Below are 19,942 nucleotides of genomic sequence, written 5' to 3' on the forward strand. Positions count from 1 at the left end.
TGAATTCTAAGGAAAGAAAACAAATGCTGTAACCTTGACTAAACAGCTCGTATTTCTAAATGCAGCTGCCCAGGTGACCATGCAGATTTTGCTCACCAAGTCAATTGCCCTAGATGGTATGATTCACAAAGGTTGAACATGCAGGATATATTGCGTTATCAGCAATAGTGTCTATTTCTAAAAATAGTTAAGAGACTTCAGAGACTTAAAATGGGTGTTGTGAGACTTCAGAAGGTATACCTGGGGATGAAAAATTATAAAGTCAAATCTCACAGTTTGCAGACTGCCAAAAGTTTGAATTTTCCTTATTTGACAAAGAGGAGTGGTTTTGTTGTTGTTGTTTTCTTAGTGTTTGGAGTTGAAAAAAGCTACCATTATTTAAGTTGTCGTTTGGCAGAAAAGATGTGTAAATATGATTAGTATTTTTAAATTAAACTGTATGTTTCCTAAGTTTTTTTAATGTTTGTCAAGAGCATTTGGAAAAATGTTAATGCAAAAAATTAAGTTATTAACACTATCAAATAAGATGTTTTGAAATGTGGTCATAATTCACCAGTTAACTTTGACTGCTCTACACAGCACAAATTTTGGAATAAAGATAAAAATCTAAGTGAATTAAACACATTTGTGAACTCTCCAAGGACAACCATATATGACATGGGCATATGATGACATAGGCATATGATTGACTGATGGGATCTTTTAATATTTAATCTGCAGTGAAGGCTTTTCAGATCATCAAACCTGGTAATGCTACTGGTGAGGTATAGTCAAAGCCTCTTTCTTCCCCTATGCACTCTCCCTGTCTTGCCAAAGATAATACCAATATTGTATTTTTTTTCTTTTTAAAGGCTCAGTGTTTGCCAACCTGAGATCTCCCTTCCTTCATTCCTTTCTTTGTCTTAACTTTTCTCAAGGAGAGGCTCACAAACTCTGTTTAATAGGACTCTCGCATGTTTCAAGTGTTCTAACACTGTGTGTTCACGCAGCTGAGAAATGCTGCTCCACAAGCTGGCCTCTCTCCTGTTGCTATTGCTGCTGCCATTCAACTTCACCTTCATAGTACTCAGTGCTCTTCTCCAAACATCTGTTGCCTTCCCAGAAGAACCAGGGCAACCATTTTTTACTCAAGGTGGTCACAGCATCCTTTGGGCTCTGTGCCATGAAGCCCTTGACCTTTTCAAGAAGCATCAGTTTCACTTTGCCACCAGCCTGCGGTTTTTCTGGCCCCCTCACTTGATTGCAACCCAAGGTGGCATGTCTAACAGACTAACAGACAGTACTCAAGGTTTGAGATCACATCGAGGGCATTGCTGTAAGAAGCAGGAAACTTGAACATGAATATCAGAAACCACAGGGTCAATGGGCTTTGCCTCTTGCCAGGAAACTCCCTATTGGCCACCGCTGTCTCCTGAGCCACTGGCCTGCTGCTCTGCTGTATGGGCTTGCTCATTTACTCAGGATGATCTGCCTTTCTGGTCCTGTCCCTCCTGAAACAAGAGGAGCCTCTGATATCCCCCCTTCTCTTCGGTTCCAGCCAAAAGGAAATGAAAACAAACTGCACCATAATTCTTGCACAATTACCTTCTGCCCATAGACTATTTTCAGGACATATCACAGCTGTTTCTAAAGAGCTGTCCATTCAATATTCCAGTGATGTTCATAACTTTACTCTTTATTTAGTGGTTAGTATTTGACTTACATTTTAATGTCTGAAAGACGCATCCAAATGCTTTCTCTCAGCACAAGGTGAGAGAAATGTCAATTAAATCTATATAGTGACAGAAAAGAAATGTTGCCTGTTATGAATCAAAACAAAGACTAATATTCTCTAGAATGGAAAATGGAGAAAGATATAATCTTACAGGTCTGGGGCAAAACCAAGGACAGGGATGAACTGGCTTTAAAAATACTTTACTGGACTTATGGTGACTATGCCTCTGACTTTACTACAAAATGTATGTATCTTAAAAATTATATACATACATACATCTACAAACATATACATACATATATATGCAAATATATGGAATGAGAGATAATTATTTGTTTTTTGAGTTATATAAATATTATTTTAGGTATAATTCTAAAACAAATTTTATTCACTTAAGATTATATTTTTTAAAAATTCACATTAATACATAAAATTACATTTATTTTAAACCACCGCATGTTATTTCATTTTATAAATATAATGAACATAATTTTTGGCCATTGCCTTTTTAATGGACATTTAAATTGTTTTCATTATGTAAAACAATTATTCTTATGCACATTCATAGCAGTCTGTTGAAGGCATATATTCAGAAATAAAATTTCTGGTTTACGGGGTAGGAAGAGCTTCACTTTTACCAGATAGCACTGAATTGATCTTAAAGTACTTGTGCCAGTTTACATTCCTAACATTAGTGGGTAAGAGTTCCTACTGCCACATGTCAGTTCCAGTACTGGCTTGGTCAGTGTAGTAGAGGATTAAGTAGGGGTCTTTCATTTATGAGAAAGCAGCATTCAGAGGTCTTGATTACATTATAATCTGGGTAACATAAACACTTTGTGTTTTTTTCCTCTTTTCTTATACTGCATCATAGAAGAATAATAGCACATTTTATGAATAATTTGTTATAAAAGTGACTGTAGAGGTGGGGAATGGTGTGTAAATGAACTATACTTCAGTGATAAATAGCTCCTTTCATTCAGTGATGCTACTGGCATGATCTGCTAAAATATGAATCCACATAAGAATTCAACCAGGCAGCACCTAAGGCATGCATTTCTATGCTTAAGTCTTATCATTCCTGTATTTATAATTTTCTGTAGTAAAATTCTTTGTGGAGCAAGACAGAGTATGTGTAAATAAAAAATTATAGAAATAAAACAAATATGGGAGTAAATATTATAAATAGTTTTTCCACAGTCATGTGATTTATAACTACCATATTAAATATGAAACACCAGTTTCTTAATGTAAATTGGATATTTCTGTTCTGGGAATGTGCTTTTCTATTAGCCAGTTATTCACCCTTTGTAAACCTCCTATCAATGTGCATTTTTTAGTATCTGATTTAAACCTGCCCTTTTCATTCAGTGCCTTATTCATTTATTCATTCAGCAAACATTTACTAACTTTTTACCATGTACATGATATTGGGGAGCATACTGATGTTTAATGATGTGAACCCCACTCTGGGGAATATGTACTCTAATGAAGTATCATAATACAAGGATGCAATATTGCAATATTTTTTATTTTTTTAAATTGTAAGTTACTACCTACAGAAAATAAAATGATATAACCCATCCTCCCTAAAAAGCAAATGAAATTAGAATGAGTAATGTGTCATTCAAATGAGAAATTCATTGTTTCATACATATGTGTCAGATTTTTCCTTAATCTGTTACTTTAAAACAGGAAAGTGATAACTATTAAGATATTCTTTCTTACATAATGAGGATAATAAACTGTATCACCCTTCTTAGCTTCTGATAAGAGATAATTTTTTAATTCCCTCTTTTTCTGCCTACCTAAAATTATATTGACTCAATATCCATTCTTTAGAATGAAAGAAAAAGAATCCTGGATATATGGTAGAATCTGTCTGAAATTAAGAAAAAGATAATTCTGGAGCAGATATATCTAGGTCTCCATGTACCAAGGTGACATGGAAAAAAACTTCTAATTTGGAGTCCTGTGCACAGACACAACATGGTACAAATGATATTTCATTATCAGTAGATTATAATGTCCAAGGCAGAAGCAAAAGTTTCATCTATAGAAGTTCTTTTTAAATGTTCAACCTTATATATTTTCTTGGAGCAAAACTAGTGCCTTTGTCTTCTGGCATTTGCATGATTTGTTACTCACAATATGAACTTTTAATAGTTCATGATGATACTTTCCTCTAAAGAGTCTAGAAAGAAGAGCAAATATTCTGAGGGGTTCTTGCATGTAAACATTCTAGGCTATATTACAAGAAAACGAGATGGAATTTGCAAGCAGAAAACTGCCCTCTACAGAGTTGTGAAATAGCAGCGACTACTTTTCTAGATATTCTTCAGAGTATATGTTTATGTATGTGTCTGAGAGAGAGAGATGAAGGGACGGAGGAAGGAGAGAAGAGAATTTGGAGCTACTAAGTAGATGAAGGGAAGAATTAAGAAGACATTAACAATTTTCAGAAACCCCAATTCTTCCCACCAATAATTGCTTTACTGTTTTCAAAATCTCTTTATTTTACCGTTATTTAAATTATATTTACCTTTGCCTTCGTTCTTGTGTTTTGCTCAATGTAGTCACTTTGTCTTCCCAACATCTGTCTGCATCTTCAGATATCACCGAAATACTGCAATGTGCCCTTTGGTAGCTGCAGCCGACAGCCCAGCAGTGCTCTGCATACAACTGCCTTCATTGACAGCAGCCATATCATGCACAGCCAGTGGAGCTGCAATTCAGTGCCAGCAAGCGTGTATAAATTGTTTCTGCAGCACATTTTCTTTGCATTTCCAGCAATGAAAATAAGTTTCTCTGAGGTTGGATCCCCCAAGAGCAAAGTTTTCAAGAAATTGAGATAATTATTATATTAAATATACATTAAATATATAGGCAAAACACATTAGAGTTAATTTATGCTTAATAGTTCATGTTTAGTGTTTACTTCTGGTGCTATTTATAGGCTAAATCACTGAGAAAATGTTACTGCATTTGAAGGCATGCTTTGCTAAGCAGTGGCTAAAAGTGTGGGATGTGTCCTATATACCATGTAGAATCTTGCTTCCCTGAATGAAAGGTTAAAGTTTGGTGGAAAAAGGTCTGTTTGTGCTGTTTGTGAATTTTTTTTTCATTGTTGTTGCCTAATGGAGAGAAGCTGCTAATGCAGGTCCTGGCCCATTATATGCTTTCCTGAAATGTTCATTGAAAGAATGATGGAATAGATGTCACTCTAAGCATTATTTCTGGCTTCAGTCTTCCTCCTTAACAATTTTAATACAAGAATATATATATATATATTATATATATATAAATAATATATATATATATATATTTCTTTTTGAGACAGGATCTCACTCTGTCACCTAGGCTTGAGTGCAGTGGCGTGATCAAAGCTCACTGCAGCCTCAACTTCCTGGGCACAAGTAACTCTCCCACCTCAGCCTTCTGAGTAGCTGGAATTGCAAGTGCACACCACCACTCCCAGCTAATTTTTTTTTAAAAGATGGGGTTTCACTGTGTTTCTCAGGCTGGTCTGAAACTCTTGGGCTCAAGTAATCCTCCAGCCTCAGCCTCCCAATGTGCTGGGATTACCGCATGAGTCACCATGCCTGGACCTTGAACTTTGAAAAATAGATAAAAACTATGATCTGGCTCCTGACTTCAAATTATAGTCATATATATATATATATATATATATATATATATATAAAATAACTGCATTTTTGGTATGACTAGAAATATAGACTGCTATAATTTTTGGAAAATGTGTTATTAAGATATTCTTTGCAGAACTAAATAATGATCAAATGGACATGGCAAAAATTTAGGCTTTGAGATTTTTAGCTTACCTCAGATTCGTATTCCTACTGTACCTTATTTACACACACAATTTATATGAAATTTTTGACCGGGCATTTTGACCCATAGCTCTTAAGAGGTATCCATCAAATGTCAATTCAAAAATATTTATTGAGTCTTTTGGAATTACCATGTACTGTACTATGTTTTGAGGCTAAAAGATCAAATAAAAAATGCAATGAGTAGTCCAGTGAGAAGCAGCTAAATAAACAAATAATCATGATGCAAAGCATAACATGTACAAAGTCCTGTAATTAAAGTATGTATAATATAAAGAAAAGGATAACACTCTGGTGTTGGGGTTTTCGAGACTTCTTATGGGATGAGATATCTTACCTTGATTCTGAATAGTACGAGTATTGTGCCAAGTAGAGTAATAAAACACAAGCACTCTAGGCTGAATGAATGGCATCGATAATAAATATAGACATGAAACTACAATGGGGTTATTGTATAAATTAAGCAAATTCTTAAAAAGATGCATGTAAACAGATGCATGTAAATCAATTTAAAATGTATTAAATACTCAACTAAATTATCTTTGCCTACTTTATTTATAAAATAATTCATACATTCATATTTCACTTTCTGTGAACACTCTTCAAATTCTGTTTTGTTTCAAGTGAAGTACATTTTTGTATAGTTTTTTTTAACTGCCTTAGTCATGCCTTTCTCAATTTATTAAATAGATTCCAGTGCAATGTTGTCCATAGAAATACATTGTAAGCAATATAGGCAATTTAATATTTTCTAGAAATCACATTGAAAATAAAAAGAAATAGGTTAAATTAATTTCAATAATATATTTTATTTAACCAACTATTTTAAAAATACTATTATTTCATCATGTGGCCATCGGCACATTTGAAGTGTTCAGTAGCCACATGTGACTATTGACTACTGTATTGAACATGAAAATCCTTGTGTATTGATCTAGCAAAAGACTTGGCTGGTGACAGATTACATGTTGTTTATTAACTTTATGTGTTTGTTTAAATATAAGTGTTTGAAAATAATTTTGAACTTCAATTTTTAATTTATATTTTAAAAATAAAAGTAGCACATTAATATGAAAAACTAACTTTAATTATACTGTAAAATGAGAAATAAAAATTAAAAATATTATCTCCCCCCTGCCATCAGTTCTTTTCCTTAGAAATAATTGCTTCAATTATTGTGTATCTATTTTGGGTCAAAAATGTGCTTATAATTATATATGGAATATATATATATTATAATTTCTACACATATGAAATCTTATATGATTTTGTCTGTACACTGCCCAATTCAATAGTAAATAGAGATAAATTAGATAAGCTACCATTAAATACTAGATGGAGACGCAAAAATTAAGAGGACTGACAATATCAAGTGTTAGAAGAATGTAAAGCAATATCAGCTCTTACATACTCCTGGCAACTGACTCTATGTCTACAAGGCTGTTGAAACAGTTTGACAGTATTTAGTATATTTGAAGAGATACATACTCTATGTCATAGCAATTCCACTTTTTGGTGTATAGGCTTAAACCTTGAATAGTTTTACCATGAACACTATGTAAAATTATTTGTAGAAGTATTGGTCATTATTACCTCAAATAGAAAACAACCAAAATGTCTATTTACCAAACATGAGACAGTTGCATACCTATATAATGAAATATTATTCATCAATGAAAATAAATGACCTATGGCTACATGCATATGACATGGGTATTATAGTGATGGTGTCAAATGTAAAAAGCAACTCAGAGACAACTGCTTATGAGTATGATTCAATTTTTATATAATTTGAAATGGCTTAAACCAATGGCATGCCTGTATACTAAAACTATACTTTAAAAAATAAAACAGGCATATGACTAATACAAACATCAGACTGATATTTATTTACCTTAGTTGGGGAGAGAATGATATGAACAGGGTAGGGACCTACAATTAGATTCTTAGTTCTAATTGTAGAACTAAGAATATAACTTGGAATATTCTAATTCTTACTGGTGTGGTTTGTAGATTGGTGTTGTCACTTTGGAGTGTAATCTGGCAGTATTTGTGAGTATACAGAGGGTGCATACCTCAGTGAAATTCTTCCATGGGCTCATAGAGGACACTCATGATAGCTAGAGATAGTGAGAAGTTGTACGCAAGTCAGGTGTTCATAACAAAAAATGGATAAAAGTAAAATGTGATGGAGGCCCACTGTAGAATAGCATACAAATAGTAGAAATAATGAAGTAGATGTGCATACAGTTACCTAAGTAGATACTGACAAAAGTGTTTAGTAAAAAAGTAAGAATACAACAAAGTTCAATCTGTTGCTGGTATCTGACATTCCTTTTTTACTTCTTAATGATTTTAGATCCTGACTTTCTGTCACCATTTGCAATACAAGAATACCTTGTTTTACTGTTGTTCGTAGATATGTGTTTTTTTGTTTGTTTGTTTGTTTTTGTTTTTTTGCTTTTCACAAATTAAAGATTTATAACCTTGCATTGAGCAAGCTCATCAGTGCCATTTTTCTAACAGCATGTGTTCACTTCGTATCCCGTTTTGGAAATCTTGATAACATTGCTAATATTTTCATTACTATTGTATCTGTTTTGATAATATGTGATCAGTGATCTTTGATGTGACTACTGTAATTGTTTTTGTTGAAATACATGAACCATCAACTTATAAAATGGCAAACAATAAATGTGTGTATTCTGACTGCTCCACCTATTGAGTGTTCTCCCATCTCTCTCCTCATCCTCAGGCCTTCCTATTCTCAGGGACACAAGCTGAACAGGCCAATTAATAACTCTATAATGGCCTCTAAGTGTTCAAGTGAAAGTAAGAGTCACATGTCCCTCACATTTAATCAAAGCTAGAGATGATTAAGTTTACTGAGCAAGGCATGTCAAAAGCCATTATAGGTTGAATGCTAGCACTGGTTAGCCAAGTTGTGAATGCAAAGAAACATTCCTGAAGAAAATTAAGTGAAACAGCATTACTGCTGACATGGAGAAAGTTTTAGTGGTCTGAATAGATCAAATCAGCCACATTATTTCTTTAAATCCAAGCCTAATCCAGTACAAGGTCCTAACTCTTCAATCCTGTGAGGGCTGAGAGATAAGGAAGCTATAAAGAAAAAGTTTGAAGCTAGCAGAAGTTGACTGATGATATTAAAGAAAATAGCCAGCTCCATAACATAAGAATGCAAGGTGAAGCACCAAGTGCTGCTGTAGAAGCTGCAGCAAGTTTTCCCAAAGATGTAGTTCAAATAATAGATGAAGGTGGCTACATCAAAAAATAGATTTTCATTGTATATGAAACAGCTTTTGATTGGAAGAAGATACTAGATAGAACTTTCATACTTAAAGAGGAGAAGTCAATTCTAAGCTTCTGATCTGGGCAAAGTAAATTGAAAGCCTTTTGGAAAAGTTTCACCATTCTACAATAGATGCCATTGAGATCATGATTTATGGGAGAAGGTCAAAATATCAACATTAGCAGTTGAAATAAAGAACTCTCATGGATAACTTTGAGGGGTTCAACACTTTGGTGGAGGAAATGATTACTAATTCTCTTGTGGTGGAAATAGCAAGTGAACTAGAATTAGAAGTGAAGCCAGAAGATGGGACTGAATTGCTCCAATCTCACAATAAAATCTAATGAATGAGGAGTTGCTTCTTACAGATAAGCAAAGGAAGAGGTTTCTTGAGATGCAATTTACTCCTGGTGAAGATGCTGTGAACATTGTTGGAAAGACATAAACATGTAGAATATTACATAAAAGTTGGTTGATAAAGCAGCTGGGATTGAGAAGATTGACTTCACTTTTGAAAATTCTATCATGGGTAAAATGCTACCAAACAACATTGTATGCTACAGATAAATCTTTTGAAAAAGGAAGAGTCAATTGATGTGGCAACATTTATTGTTGTATTGTTTTAAGAAACTACCACAGCCACCCCAGCCTTCAGCAACTAGCACCCTGACCAGTTAGCAGCTATCAACATCAAGGCAAGACCCTCCACCAGCAAAAAGGTTTTGACTGGCCGGATGCTCAGATGATTGTTAGTATTATTTACAATAAAATATTTTTAAGTTATGTACATTGTTTTCTAGACATAATGCTATGCATACTTAATAGACTGCAGTATAGTATAAATATGACTTTTGTATGCATTGAGAAACCAAAATTATTTGTGTAACTTGCTTTATTGCAGTGGTCTAGAACTGAACCAGTGATACCTCTAAGGTAGGCCTATATTACCCTTACCTTAACTGTTAGAAAACTCCATGTACATAAAAATGATCCCAACATTTGCATGTCCTCTTAACTTTTCTCCAATGATCTTGTCTCTTCTTCTACCTTGGCCTGATTTAAATAAACATAATTTTATAGCTATAACTTAGATTTGTTGTAACTTGTAATTGCAGTCCTACTACAATATCAAATTCAGGTACCTATTGCCCTATTTTCTTCCTCTATTTCTGGCCCACTCCCTCTGGTGCTCCCACTGAAATGAGCTTTTGATGCACCAAGGTCTTTGATCTCACTTATTTTTTGCCCCCTTGATGTCCTCATTCTCTTAGTCACCCAGCCTAAATTCCAGAAAGAATTTTTATAATTTCACTCCCGAATATAAGCATATCTTGTTAGATAGTACTTACTTGATCAAAGGAAAAAAGAACAATCCTGGTTTATTCTGACTTTTCTCCTTTTCCAAGTTTGTGCCTAAACACATGTAAAGCAAACAAAATAATACTTACTGTTCTCACTTTCATATTCAGAAGCCTGAAAATCAGGTGGGCCCTCAATACTCAAGATGTCCATGTCACCCAGTCTCCTAGATGACTATTACAAACTCCTCTTGCTTGTTCACAACCAGAACTTTACATAAACTGATAAATGGAAGCTATCCTGACTTAAAACTATCCTATGCTTGTTCTTTGGGAGGCAGGCGGGCGGATCACAGGTCAGGAGATCCCAGTGACTTTACATAAACTGATAAATGGAAGCTATCGGAGCTTGCAGAGCCGAGATCGACTGCACTTTGGGCTGGGCGAAAAGACTCCCCCAAAACAAAAAAAAAAACAAAAAAACTCCCCCCACCATGTCTCCCCACCAGTGTCCAAGTCCACCTACATGTAGTTTGCTTTCCCCCGTGTTTCCCAAGATGATACAGCCAGCCTTCTCCCTCCATGGGTGCACTAGGTCTCATCCTCTCTTCTTACACTCCAAGACAGTGCACCAGCAGTTCTCTCTTCTCTCCTACTTCATCAAGTTTTCACTTTCCACATGATCATGTCCATAGTAGGTGTACATATTTATGGGGTACATGAGATGTTTGGATACAGGCATGAAATGTGAAATAAGCACATCATGGAGAATGGGGTGTCTATCCCCTGAAGCATTTATCCTTTGAGTTACAATCCAATTACACTCTTTAAGCTATTTAAAAATATACAATTACCTTATTATTGACTATAGTCACCCTGTTGTGCTATCAAATAGCAGGTATTACTGATTTTTTTTTCTATTTTTTGTACTCATTAGCCATATCCAACTCCCTCCCTTCTTAAATGTTTTTTTCTTGACCGACTGACTCCCCCTACTTGTTGCTATCCCGTTCTTTGCTCCACTTTGTAAGCAAAACTCTTCAGAAGAGTTTTGTACTTGCAGTCCCTGAATTTTTTACTCCCATACTCCCTCAACCCACTCCACTCAAGCTTCTGCCTTCACTATTCCACAAATTGCATTTGTTAAAGTTAATAATAATTTCCCTGTCCTTGAGTCCAATGATTAATTTTTGTGTCTCCTCTTGTTTGACCTACTGACACCAAGACACAGTTGGTCACGTCCTCCTTCTTGACACACTTTCCTCAATAGGCTTTTAGCATTCCACATTTTGTTGGTTTTACTGATCATTCTTTCTCAGTCTGTTTTGCTGGCAACATCTCTTCTTTCAGACATCTATTTTGTAGTGCCTCAGTCTTCTTCCTTAATCCCTTATCTATATATTTACTTCCTGGGATATCTCGTCTAGTCTCAAGGCTTTAAATAAAATATACATCATGACTGTTCCAATTTATTTCTCTAGCTCAGGCTTCTGTTTTGTATTCTTTACTTGTATAATAACACTTCAAACTCAGCAGGATGAAAACTGAACTCCTAATATGCTTTACCCACTCAGTCCATGCCAACTCTCTCTCTCCAGTTAGGCCAAATCTTGTGGCCATTAGTGACTCCCCTCTTTATCTCATACCTTATATTTTTACTTCTCTGAAGAGTTCACAGAAAAAAAAATCATGTACCTTATATTTTACATAGAGAATCCCTTGGCTCTTCCTTCAAAATACATAAAGACTCCAACCAGTTCTCAGCACTCTACGACTTCTATCCTAGTCCAGTCATAATATTTTGTTGCCTGTGTTATTGCAGGCATCTCATAAACAAGCTTCTCATTTCTGACCCATTCCCTACAGTTAATTCTCAAAATGACAACAGAATTGTTGAAACATACAACATCAACCAATCTTACAGGTATTTCAAGGTACACACCAATACATGCATCAAGTACATTAGTGTTAAACAATACCTAAATAACGGATGGTTCTGATAATGTTGAATTAAACAGGTTTGTGATTAACTCAATTTCTAGTTCATATGCCCCCCAAAATTTTAAATGTGAAATAAATATAGCTGATTTTTAAAAAACCATCCTATCTGATAATATATATATTCCAGTATATAAGTTCATAATGTGCATATTACTTTTATATTTATTTCAATTTCTGATTTATTTGGGCTTATTTCTACCATGTTATTTCATATGTTACCTATTATTTTCCTGATTCTTTTAAAAAAGTCACGTTGTCTCCTTTTGAATTGATAAAGTTTTATTAATTCTTCCTCCTTATTTTCTTTTTCTTTCTTGGCTTGGAAGTTAAAGGTTTTATTTGCATTCTTTTAGAACCTCAACCTTACAAACTGATCATGCATATTAAATAAAGTCAAAAGTTGTTTTCCACAATCATATTTCTTAACAACATTTAAGTCTAAGTCTTATTATAGAATTTTTAGAGCTTATCATTAGCCTTTCAACCACAACATTACCATATCATTGATGGTTATATTTGTCATAATGTTGTGTTTTCATGAAGGGTTCATGGGTTCATATTTTCTTAATTCAGGTGTATCTCAAAATTTCTGTTGCCTTTATACTTGCTTGGCATATTGGTTGAGTATAGCATTCTTGGTTTACATTTCATTTCCCTTTACACTGTAGACTGTTCTATGGTCTCTGAATATTCATGTGGATGTCTAAAGGCAATCTGCATTCTCCACCTCATAAATGTCTTGCTTTTACTGCTTACATGACTGAAGAAGTCTATCTTTACCCTTGAATCTCAAGAGGTGGGCTACTATATGTTAGATTTCTTTCTTAAGAAATTTTTTTGTCCCATTGATTGTGTTCTCTACTTAGCATACAAGAATTATTCTAGATTTTAAGTTTTACTTTTATTCCCTGCTTGTGTCTATAGTTTTTTTTTTTTTTTTTTTCTAGTTACTTTAATCACTTGGTCTTGTTTCTCTGCATTCACTTTATAGCCTCAAGGCTGTGTTATCTGTTCTACTTATGTTATTTAATATTATCTAGGTTACTTATTTTACCCGTTATTTTCCAATTATTCTTTAATTATTTAATACTGCTAATTCCCCTTCAGTTTTGTTCTTAGCTCTGTATTTTCACTTTAGTCTGTTATTTTATTATTGTAAACTTAGTATACTGATATCTTGAATGTGTGTTTTCTTTAAGTTCTCCAAGAAACAGTACAATATGTTTCTTTATTTTGGTAGGTAATATTTTTCTTCCAGAGCTGATTTTTTATTTCATTTTTGTATGCCATCATTCCTTGCTCTCTCCCTGGTCATTCATCTTCCTCTTTCCTTCCTCTCTTTCTTTTATCTGTTTTTTTCTTTCTCTTTTATTCCTTCCTTTTATAATGGTATATTTGCAGTATGACATGCTGCTTTCTTTTTTCTATATCATGGTCTTCTAATTGTTATGATGCAGTGTGGGTAAATTTTTCAACCAAATTTAAAATTCACAGAGCTTCAGTTTAACACTGTTATTTTGCATTGCATTACTTTTAATGTTGCCTAAGACCACGAAGTTTCAAGAGGAGAATTCAACCTAGGTTCTGTGATATTTTATATAAAGGATATGTTTTCTGTGCTCCTTTTTCCATTTTTTTTTTGGTGAAATATGTTGTATCAAGTTTCAATACACTGAGTTGGCTGTGCAGCCTGCTTCTGTTCTGTGGTGGGGGCTCTTGCATTCAAAATAAAGTGGACCCTAGAGCCCTCCTTTGCTCCTGAGGTGGTTAGCCTAGGTAATTCTCTCATCACTTCTTCCAGCAGCCATTTCCACACTCTCTCCTCACACTGGAATGAAACACAAGTGGAAACCATTGTTTTTTATCACAAAATTTCAAGAATGACTGATCAGTTGACTATGAGGTTAGAGTTTGAGGGTTTAGGGCACTGCAGAGTAGAGGGGACTGAGGTTGGCATCAAGGTCCCTACTAAATCCATGGCCTTTAGTGCACCCATTTCACCTTCTTCCCCCCTTTCAGAGGATTTGTGTTGTTGTTGTTGTTTTTTTCAATGCATTGTCTTCAATTGCTTTGCTTTTCCCACTTAACTCTGGGAAAGATCGTTCAATCTTTCTTTTTTTTTTTTTGAACATTCTTCCTTCTGAGAAAAAGCCCTGAAGAGTGTTGGATATTTTTCCTGAGTCTTCTGAGGCTTGGGAGATGAAGCTATCTAAAGCTTTGTCTACATTTTTTTCCTGGACTGTCTACACATCTCTTCAAGTTTATGTTTCAAGTTGAAAGAAAATGTTTTAAAATCATAGGATTCAACACATACAGGACATTCTTAAAATCACGTAGAACAGTGTTTCCTAATCAGTAACTTAGGTAGTTTTTCTGTTTCTGTGTTAGTTTTGATAGTGTGTACTGTTAGTTACTTGGTCAGAAGAAAAGCAATTTGCAACTAAAATGATGTACCCAAACTATGCAACTAGCTACAGAGATACACTCGACTCTAGTTTTCTAAAGGCCCTTCTTAGTATGCTTTCTATTGCAACCTTTTTTTTTTTCTCTATTAAACTCCATAAAATAATACAGAGATTTAAAAAAATATGGATTTTAGTCTGGGTTCATTCACAAAGTAAGTTAAGTAATAGATTTTTCAGCTAATATTTAAAGTAGATTATAGACAATCTAATATACTTCAGCTAGTTAATCAGGAACAGGAATTTTTGTTTGCAGATTCATATTGTTAAAAATGGAGATATTATGTCCAATATTTAATGATGAAGCAAAACTTTCATTAACTTTCAAAGGTCTGTCGTGTGTCCAACCATCAATACGCTATTATTACTTCCAATGCCTAATTTCTTATAAGAAAAATATGTTTTCTTTTTTAATCCTCTGTCACTTTCCAAGTCATCATTTTTGAGAATCTACCAATCAAAGGAAATTGTGATTCTTTGAGCCTTTCGGCTGTACTCTTTGTAACCATGGAAACCAAGCCAAACTGTTACCAAGGTTACGCTTCTGAAGCTGTGATTTCATTCTCATTATCAGCTTTTCCTAGGATTAATAAATTCATTGAAAATTTAACATAAATAATGCTATGTTTGTGTATGATATATTGATGACCATATAATTATTTTTAATTATCTTCCATTTAAAATTATATATAACTAGATTTGCAGTTCAAGGTGGAGAAACGAGCACACTCATGATTCTGAGCAATTGATGATCTGAAAACAGAATTAATTTGACCTTAATGCTGAGAATATTTTCCCTTTAGTGGTTCATATTTAGTAGCTTAAGGTTACTTGTACTTTTTTCTTTCATGTAACTTTGTTCTGAAGTATTGTATGCCATTATATTATAAATAATATTATTGGTCTTCACTTTTTGTAATCCACCTATGGATAAAACCCAAAGGTCTTGGTTATACATAAATAATAGAAGATAAATTATATAAACCTTGAAAACATAACAGCAGTTGTGTATGTGTACACACACGTATATGGAGAAAGTGTAATCTCCTTAGATAGCTAATCTATATTGAGAATAAATGGATACTGTTAAATTGATAAATCAGGAATCTGAAGCATTATGTTAGGTTAATCTTATAAGTGTTTCTATGTATTTATAATATTTAGAAAGTTGAATATTTTTAGAGCATTTTAAGATTATTTTCTGGCATCTATCCCAAGAGAAAGGAATAAATTGTTAAAAAAGACAATGGAACCAGAGTTTGGAGAATGGAATATAAAACTCATATTTTAAAAGTTTTATATGGTTTGATACCATGTTTTGAGCACTAAGCACTTTAAACAAATTTAAAATCAAAATATTTCTTGTTTTGCAATCTGTAGTAGCATTTCTCACAGTAAAAGGAAATGTCTAGGAATTTTTATTTCTCTCCTAATTGAAGATGAACATAAGCATATCTGCTAGATTTTCTACTCTACCTTTTTTTTTTTTTTTTTTTTTTTTTTTAGACGGAAATCTCGCTGTGTCGCCCAGGCTGGAGTACAGTGGCGCCATCTCGGCTCACTGCAAGCTCCACCTCCCAGGTTCACGCCATTCTCCTGCCTCAGCCTCCGGAGTAGCTGGGACTACAGGCGCTCGCCATCATGCCTGGCTAATTTTTTGTATTTTTTATTTTATTTTTATTTTATTTTATTTTTTTAGTAGAGACGGGGTTTCACTGTGTTAACCAGGATAGTCTCGATCTTCTGACCTCGTGATCCACCCGCCTCGGCCTCCCAAAGTGCTGGGATTATAGGCGTGAGCCACTGCGCCCGGTCTCTACACTTCTTTTTAGATCGTCCCCTTGCTTCCTTTTTCCCATTAGGGAGATGCAGAGGCATATATCAGTAGAACTGAGATTTTGAATGTGGAACATGAGCACAAGGAAGGGCTAGACATGAAATGCCTGAGTGTGCATGAGGAAGGGACCTCCCGCAGTCAGGGTACAAATAGAAACTCGATGACGCCTTCAAAACAGAAGAAGATCCAGAATGCTCATTTGCAAAGGCATTATTTATAAATCTGTGAGTGTGGGACCAAGGACAAATACCCTTTAGTCTATTAGTCAGTCCTAAAGAGAAATATATGAATTAAAACAGGAATGGAGAAGAATAGAGTCATGGAAGTTGGCTGTCTTGAGAGGGATCGAAACAGGGAAATAGCTACTCTGATCTCACTCTCTTCCCACCTTCCCATCTCCCGGCTCTTCACTGACTAAATGCCAACAAGAAGACAGAGGACGTGAAAATTTTGTTTTTTAGGAGAAAGAAGTCAGTTTCCCTTGACAGAGAGCAGGGTGGGAATGGGTGGAGATGGACAGAGAGTGGGTGTATGGGGCTAAAATAAAGATCTGTCATAGAATCCCTACGTTGAGACCCTTTTCTGATTTTGTTAGAACTGAGATGTTACTTTCATCTGTCATAAAAATCATTGGACTCAATGATTTTTGCCCTGTGTGCAATTGAATAGCCTTCTTATAGATAATACGACATTGTATACTGCACAACCTGCAAAGCCATGCCTCATGTGTGAGCAAAAATTTCAGAATTAGGAACTTAGCATGACTCCATGCATTGTGTCTTTTGCTTAAAATGCCCCCACTAACCAGTAAAATGGAGCTACTGTGATTTTAAAATGTATTACATCACCAGGGTCACACTGACAGAATTCAGAAGTGGGAAACCAGTCCCATCAATGTGTAGCAGGTCCTAAAAGCCATTAATGGGAAATTCCTTCAAATTTATTCCATTTTCTACAGTCCTTGTTTAGAATATGTATACCCATCGTTTGGGAAATAATTCTTATTAGAGAATAATGACTTTAAATAAAGATTGTTTTCTTAAAATAAGCCTAAGGTGTATCTCTACATCCCTTGTTTCATGTGAGAAAGGGAGTACTTGAAGAAGGAAAAGGGAAGGAAGAAAATTCACATGCACTTAACATATTTTGCATCATTTGCTACAATAAGGGATTGTGTGCGCGTGCACACACACACACACAGATTTAATTACAGTGAATTGATACAGTGAGTAATTTTCTCTTAATTTCATAAATGCTGTGTATGTTTTCTACAAAATTTGGTTCCAGCCACGTTATTGATTGTTTTTCAGTTGAAGTGATTATGAGCCATAAAATAACCCAAGTTGGAAAAGGAATGAAAGGTGATAAAGTAAGAAACTAGATCAACAGGTTGCTATTCACATAAAACTCAGTATTACCTATTTTGCTCCACAAACAAAGATCCATTAAGTCATTGAAAGCCAGATAGTTTATTAAACAAATATACGATCCCACGTGAGCAGTTCCTTCAGAAAGTGAAAGTGAGAAAGGGAGTACCACGTGACCTCTCAGGCTAAAGATTATTTTCATGTTCCTGTTTAAAACCTGGCATTTGTCAATTTTAGGGAGTTCTCTTATTGTCTTCTTACATTTATCAAGATAATAGCTTTAAGAAATTTATTCAATTAATAAGCAAGCATAATTTGTCCATTTACTGTATAAATACTGCATTTTCATGTCTATGCTGAATCTAGAAGTAATCTGTAATTTTGTCCAGGCAGGCGGAGGTGTGAAACCTGCCTATCAAGTAACACAGAATGCCTTAAGTGGCTCTGCCACCAAGATATCTTGATAAAAGAGTGAGGGGATTATAGTCATCCTGTTGTACTATCACACACTAGGTCTTATTCTTTCTTTCTATTTTTTTTGTACACACATAACCCTCCATAAAAGAGGATAATTGGATTGTTCGTAACACAAAGGAGGTAATGGATATTGCATTGCATGCATGTATCAAATATCTTATATTACCCATAAATATATAAGCCTACTATGTACCCCAAAGAATTAAAAACAAAATTTTAAAAATGAAATAAGAAATCAATTTTTAAAAAAGAGTGAGATGAAAATAATTCAAGATAAATTTATCTTTTATTTATAACTGAAATAGGATTTCCCAAGGAGGAGACCATAGGGAATCTCACAGAAGCCCACCATCCTCCTCCTCCTTATTGGCATGTTAGAGGAAAGCGAAGGGTCAGAGATCTTCCAGTTTAAATCAATGAAGAAAAACAAACTATATGTGAGAGTTTTCCATTTTAAAAATTATTATATATAGGAAAAAAGGAATATGTAAATTTTCATCTAATTCATTTGGACTGTGTTTCAATTTGTTTACATTTGTATATATTAGTGTACAAGAGAACTCAAGAAGAAAACCCATTGTTAAGTAAAACAAACAAAACAATGGCAAGGAAGAAATGTGAAAATTGTAGTAGGATCTGGCTAGGATTTGGATGCAGTATTTGTAGATAAGGAAATTGAAGCAAAGGCTTATACATCATCTCTATTTAATTTTTTCCGTCATATTTTATCTTCTTTATAACCAAGAAGAATCTGAGAAATGTTACACTAGCTTTGGAAGTTGTTCCACAGAAGACTAATTAAAGCAGAAGAAGTAGATAGTGCTACAGAGTTTTAAGGAAGGTCCAAGGCTTATCTGCTTTATCTCATTAACTTCAGACACATTTTATAAGTAATTTGGGCAGATAAACTTAGAGGAAAGGTGGCTCCATAAACTATTTCTAGTAATTCATTGTAATGTTTTCTTGACCTCCCATTCCTGGCACGAAGATCATAAATCTGTGTGGAATGCTTTGCTCAGGATTTAAATATCATACGGCAGAAAATGTGAAGAAATATTTTCCTATTTTGCAGCTCTGCCATGTCAAACGCTTTGTCTTTCATCTGAGTAGAAGCTTCCTAAAACATGTGTCGATATTTGCCTTGTCAACTTTCTCTCACCACCCACCACCCACCATTCTCTACTGACACAAGTGCAATCTGCTTCCGCTCGCTATTTCAAAGGTCTATCGCTTCCCTGAAACTGCTGTTTCCAAGGTAACATATGGCCCTCTGGTTGCCAAACCTAAATATGCTTTGAAATCCTTACTCACTTGACCTCTCTTGGCATTGACTGTTAACAACTCTCTTTGTTTCAAAACACTTTCCTTCTCCGGCTTATTTGATAGTGTTTCCTCCTAGTTTTGCTATTATGGCACTGAGGGCTTTCTCGTTTTTACCTAACATTTAATTTTGGTGTTATCTATGCTTCACCCTTGATCCCCCTTTTTAATTTTCTCATTCTATACCCTCTCCCTGAACAATTGTATCTACATGCTGGCTCTAATCTCTATCAACTCAAAAATCTATGATATTAGCTCATACATCTCTTCTGGTCTTCAGATTTCTATAAAAATTTTTATAAAAT

Source organism: Macaca thibetana, chromosome 2 (assembly GCF_024542745.1).
Source record: "Macaca thibetana thibetana isolate TM-01 chromosome 2, ASM2454274v1, whole genome shotgun sequence".
In the NCBI taxonomy this organism is placed as follows: domain Eukaryota; kingdom Metazoa; phylum Chordata; class Mammalia; order Primates; family Cercopithecidae; genus Macaca; species Macaca thibetana.